Genomic DNA, 6230 nt, shown 5'->3' on the forward strand with positions numbered 1-6230 from the left:
TCAGCAGTTGGAATAGAATAGAGAGACTTTGATCTTGATGATTATACCGATATGAGGGGACAATTCTGAAGCATTCTTTACATCCGTAGGAAGCTCGAATTCTCATCAACAACATGAGCTTTGGTCCCCATATTGCCAGGCACAATTAAGTCCATATTTTGTAACCAAGGGACCCCTATGTGAAAGTGTGAAATTTTTAGTACAACAGCAGTCACAAACCACAAATATAAAAGCCTCTTGTCTAAGTCATCTGAATCATGTAGATGTTCAGAGAAGCAATTAAATGACAAGGTAAATTAATCCTGTTAAATATTGCAAAAAAAAGAAGAAAGGAGAATGCAGTCTTACGTCCCCCAAGAAAGCAGTGTTACTCCTCATATTTCCAAATAATACGAATTTTCCCAGGTAGATCACGTGTTTTCTGGTCTATCATTTGCAAGTCAATTAGAAACATGTATGGGTTAACAAAAAAATAATGTTGGCTACAGTAATTAGCTTATGTTTGTCAGTGAGGGTTGTTGGTTCATGCCAAGGCCCATGTGCCGGGTGAGATTGGAAAGGTTGGAGGCAAGGCTGTGAGTCATGGCCTAAGATAAGGTTACATCCAGGGGTAAAAGCTAATAAGCTCACTGTGCTGAGTGAAGCAGGGATGACACATTCATTCAGTTGATTTTCACTGATATCAGGTATTAAGTACCAACATGAAAGATGAAGTCTTTAGTCTTAAGAAGCTTATGGTCTGGTGGGGAGACCAGACATATAAATAAATAATTACATGATCTTTCCAGCCAAAAAAAATAAGAAACATCTTTGGGGAGAGGATAAAACATTTTTAATCGGTTGTAGTTCCCCAGACAGCCATATGTAACAGTCCATCACTGCAAATTGTTTTCTTTGTCTCTAGAACTTGAGAGGGATTTTTAGGTCGTGGAGATTTATAAGTGTCCTCAGTACTGTTTCATTGTTGAGAGTGAATCAAAGACTCTGGGGAATGTCAATGTCTGGTGGGCAGCAGATCTGATGCTGAAAGCCATGACACCCACCTGGGGAGCCAAGTGATTGTAGGTGGCCCAGGGCAGGAACGGAGAGAGAGGAATGACTTAGAAGCTGGAGAGACAAATACAGACTCTCAGACGGCATAAGCAGCAGAAAATGGGAAAACTTTGAGAAAGGACTTCACAGCATGAAGTGTGATGGATTGGCATCCTGTAGAGAATATGTTGGTCATAAACAGATGACTCCTGGTCTCTTATCCTTACTTATCCGTCTTCTACCTAAACACTGTAAAAAGTTTACGACAGTGATACGTAAAATGCACAATATGAAAGACAAGTGCAATACAATAATATATGCTTTTTTCAGAGCAAGATCAGATTTCAATGTGAGAATACGATTTTAGATCAATAGTCAACACTCCATGGTAGAGAATGAGCAGCTTCTTCGTAGTTTGCCCAGTGCTACATACTGGGGCTTAACCGTGAACACTGCAAGAACTTAGTTTCCACGTAAAAATGTACCATGGTCGCTTCCATGTCCTGGCTGTTGTAAGTAGTGCTGATTCATTTTTTTACACAGCAGAAACTAACACAACATTGTAAAGCAATTATACTCCAATAAAAATGTTTAAAAAAAAAACATACCATGGTACCTAAGATTGATCTTGTTCAGGAAAGTTTGTTACTAAAAATCAATTTTTGTTTTCAACAGGCTTTAAGAAAACATTGAGATATATGGATATGGATAAACACATCCTTATTCGTCTGAGCTTTCTATATGTCTTATTGTATGAATTTCTTAGTCTAATTGTCCACTTTCCATTGGTCTCTTTTCAACAGCTATTTTAAAGTTTTTCGTATTTATTTTAATTAGAAAATGCATTTTGTAGGAAGCTCTTCTTGAATATCACGGGATACCTGGTTGATTCCCCAATAAAATGCTCAATAATACATTTATGATTTTCTTACAGATTTTTCAGCTCTGCCTTCTATTTAGGATGTGAAGGTACACCAGCACAAGTCTGAGTAGCATGATTTGTGCAAACCTTTTGTTCAGGTTTCTCTAAATATACCTGCCAAAACTCACTGAAGGCTAACCTCTGGGACTTGAAAACAAAGAAAGAAGAAAAAAAAGACTCCTTTTTGTTTCCAAAGCTGTATTGGACTTGTATTTAGTTGAGATTTGAGACCTAAATGACACTTCCCTGGTGTGTGTATGAGAGTAATTTGAATGAAAACAAAGAAACCGAGGTTGGTGGGGAGACTTTGACATCCTCAGCTTTTCATATTTAAAATAGTGTCCGAACCTGCAGGAACAGTATTGGACCCAGTGTTAAATTAGAGCATTTTTTTTAGTTTGGTTAATTTCAATACCAGTGGTAAAAGACTCTGTGTGTTTGTGTGTGTGTATGTGTGTGTGTGTGTGTGTGTGTATGTGTGTGTGTGTGTGTGTGTGTGAGAGAGAGAGAGAGAGAGAGAGAGAGAGAGATAAGAAAAAAATTGTAACTGCTTAATGATGGCAGTGGGAATAAAACATAGAGGTCGATAATAAGGCAAACATCCCAATGGTTAGTTTAAAATCTGGAAGAGAACGTGAGGTGAAACAGATGGGTCATTAGGTTCTGATGCTGTGACATTTGGAAGTCAGAGCTACATTTTCTTTGAAACTGTGAATAAACAGCTTGGATATAATCTAGGATGTTCTTCTCTGATACTGGTTTTATTCCATTTGACTCAGGGCGCAGAAAAGTAAGTGTTGGTTAAATTGTCTTGCTATAGTTATTTGCTGGAATGTATTAGTTTAAAATATTTTTACTTATATTTGATTTCAGTATAACTGGGACTTAAGCTTGGGATCTTTCTAAGGTTGTTCTTATGGGACTACCTCCTGGTTTAAGTTCTGTCTCATAGAATGATATTTTTGACATGTGTTTACACAACTGCATAGCACCTGGGAGCTGGAAGGAACCATAGCAATGTGGAAATAAACGAAGAGCAAACAAATGAGAACACGCAGGGCTATTTCATCAGGCCTTGCTGAAGCAAGGCAGTCAGCCACCACATTTGGCAGAGACTCAAGGCAGGAAGAAGAGTGGGAAAGCTTTATAGTGAGAAAAAGGGAAGGCTTCAGTTACACCCCCAGTGGAGGCTGTTGGCAAAGGGAAGCTATAGGCAGCCGAACTAGAAGCAGGACATCCTATGTCGTTGGTTAGGGGAACATATTTGACTTTCTCTGGTTGGTCCTACGCTAAAAGCAGGGCCCAAAACTGGGGAAGCTGTCAGTTTTTAATCAAATCCTGGCTGCTTTGGGCCAATTGTTATACAGGTTATTATTTGCTAGAGATAGTGGTCTGAATTTCTACAAGTCTGAATTATAGATTGTAGGTTGGCTTTCTGGGCTGATTATTGTAGATAATCAGCTAGAATTCTATTTTTCTATGTGGTCTGGCAATTTTCTATCTGTATCTTCAGTCTCTCAGTGATTATCCAAAACAAATGTAGAAAGAATAAATAAATTCATAAATGACAAATTACTACAATTTTTTTAATGAATGCTACTTTTTGCATGTGTGGCCCTGTTTTGTTTTTAAAATATTTTAAAATGTAGGATATTATTAGATCCTTCAAATTAAATTGGGGAAGTTAGGCAGGGCTGGTATTATCTCCATTTTGTAGTTAAGCAAAATGAAGCTCCAAGTGGGGAAACCAAGGGCTCAATGTCATGGGCCACCAGCCATATGGCCACAATGGCCAAGGCTCCCAGCTGGGCCTCTCCGATCCCTCACCCAGCTGCTTACTATATTTTAAACTATTCTGTCTCTGCCCCACAGATTCAGATAACAGGGAACCAAAGTGTGACATCTGTCTTATCACACTGCTTAAAGATGATGAGTGTTTGAACTTACATGCAAAGAAAACAAAATACAGATTCTCTGAACCATTTCTGTAATTTTTCACTATGGTCTTTCTCAAAGATCTTTATTTGAATTAAACTTTCAACCTGGTGAATTTTACAACTTGTGATTTTTAGGTAACCAGATTTTTGAAAATACTATTAGCTCTGTGCCACTTCAGTACATTTGTAACACTGGCTTGATCCTCTTGTTCCATTAAGAATGTTGTATTTTCTACACACATCAGAAAGATGCCAGAGGAGTTGGGAAAAGTACTCCATAAATGAATTGGTTAAATGCCTACTGAGCAATATGCTAAGAGCTAGAGGCACCAAGTGGAGAAAAAAGCAAAAATCAAAACTCAGGGCTTCCCTGGTGGCGCAGTGGTTGAGAGTCCGCCTGCCGATGCAGGGCACACGGGTTCGTGCCCCGGTCCGGGAAGATCCCACATGTCACGGAGCGGCTGGGCCCGTGAGCCATGGCCGCTGAGCCTGCGCGTCCGGAGCCTGTGTTCTGCAACGGGAGAGCCCACAACAGTGAGAGGCCCGAGTACCGCAAAAAAAAACAACTCAGACCCTGCCTTTAAAGAACTCCGGGTCTTTTAAGAACAGGTACACAGAAAAATGATACAAGACAGTGTCAGTGCAGAGATGACTTTATCCCAACATGGGCTGGATATATGGGATGGGGAGGCCTCAAGGGTACTTAAATTAAGTAACCTTGACTGAGGAAAGAGTTCCCCAATTAAAGGACAGGATGTAAGGGTATTCAAAGCAGGTGAGATAGGAGATGGTAGCTATAGAAACCAGTGTTGTTTTTCTTGGAAGTTTTTGTTGGAAGTGGAGTGGTGAAGAGGAAGCTACAGCCAATTTATTGGTATTTCTTGAATACAACGTTCAGGTAGGAAGTAAAAAAGTTAGAGAGGCAGGGAAGAGTGAGATGGTGGAGAGTCTTGTGGGTTGTAAAGAGCTTAGACATACTTCTGTGGGTAACAGTGGGCTTCTGGAAGGATTTTAGTCAGGGTTTACATTAAGGACAGATTTGCATTTTTTTGTTTTTGTCTCTAAACACTTATCTATGTGCATTACAGAATGGCTATCACATCAGTTCTCTGAAATAACATCGTTCTGAATGTGGCAAGTGGATATCACTCCTAAACCATCTTTATTTACTACATGTGCTATTTTTTTTTAATTAGGAAGTGATTTTATTAAAAAAAATTTTCCCATTGGCTATTTTTTTAAATTGAAGTATAGCTGATTTCCAATGTTGTGTTAGTTTTAGGTGTGCAGCAAAGTGATTAAGTTTATATATATATATATATATATATATATATATATTCTTTTTTAGCTTCTTTTCCCTTATAGGTTATTACAAAATATTAAGTAAAGTTCCCTGTGCTATACAGTAGGTCCTTGTTGGTGATCTGTTTTATATATAGTAGTGTGTTTCTGTTAATCCCAAACTACATATGCTTTTAAACACTTCTGTGCATGCCTTACAGAATGGCTGTCACATCTAGTCCCTGAAAAAAACACTTGATCAGATTTTCATTTTAAGCAGATCACTTTGGCAGTATACGGAGCTTGTATTTTGGGGAATCAAGGACAGAGTCAAGGAGGCAGTTTGCAATAATTTAAGGGTGATGATTAGAGCTTGAGCCAGAACAGTTGAGGGAGACATGATACAAAGTGCAACAGAAGGAAAAACAAGATATTTAGAAATAAAATCTGTAGAATCTGCAGACTGATGGATCTGGAGAGTAGCAGTTAAAGAAAGAGACAGATAAGTTCCTAGCTTGGATGTTTGGCAGGACAGAAGGAACCATTAGTTTACTAAGAAATGGTGTCGATACAGTACGTGAATGTTAAATTTGTGTTATCTAAGGGGCATCCAGATGGACTCATCCAGTAGGCAGTTGGATAAATGAGTCTGCAGCTCAGGAGAATGGTCCAGACTTCTGATAAACTATTTAGAAATCACTAGCCATCAGACAATTGCTAGTTGAATCCTGGAGGATAAAATCACAGAAAGAATATATGTCGAATGAGAACAGTGGCTAAGCTAGAACCCTGGGGACAACCAACATGTGAGGGACTCTCTGAGGAAGAAAAGGTATGAATGACACAGAAGTGGTGTTAGAGAGCACACCACAGGAAGATGGCCCATCAGTGAAGCCAAGAAAATTGAAGCTATCAATAAGAGAGTAATCAAAGAGTAATCAAATGGCTTAAAAATGTCTTCTTAATTTGCCAACTAAAAAGCACTAGGTGGGCTTCCCTGGTGGCGCAGTGGTTGAGAGTCCGCCTGCCGATGCAGGGCACACGGGTTCGTGCCCCGG

General features: G+C 39.1%; 1 protein-coding gene across 1 annotated transcript in view; it reads left to right on the forward strand.

Annotated features, from left to right (window-relative positions):
* Window positions 1-6230, forward strand: part of NYAP2 (neuronal tyrosine-phosphorylated phosphoinositide-3-kinase adaptor 2) — a 202531-nt gene that overhangs the window by 169514 nt on the left and 26787 nt on the right. The window lies entirely within an intron of this gene.

The sequence above is a fragment of the Lipotes vexillifer genome, unplaced genomic scaffold (assembly GCF_000442215.2).
Source record: "Lipotes vexillifer unplaced genomic scaffold, Lipotes_vexillifer_v1.1 scaffold367, whole genome shotgun sequence".
NCBI lineage: Eukaryota > Metazoa > Chordata > Mammalia > Artiodactyla > Lipotidae > Lipotes > Lipotes vexillifer.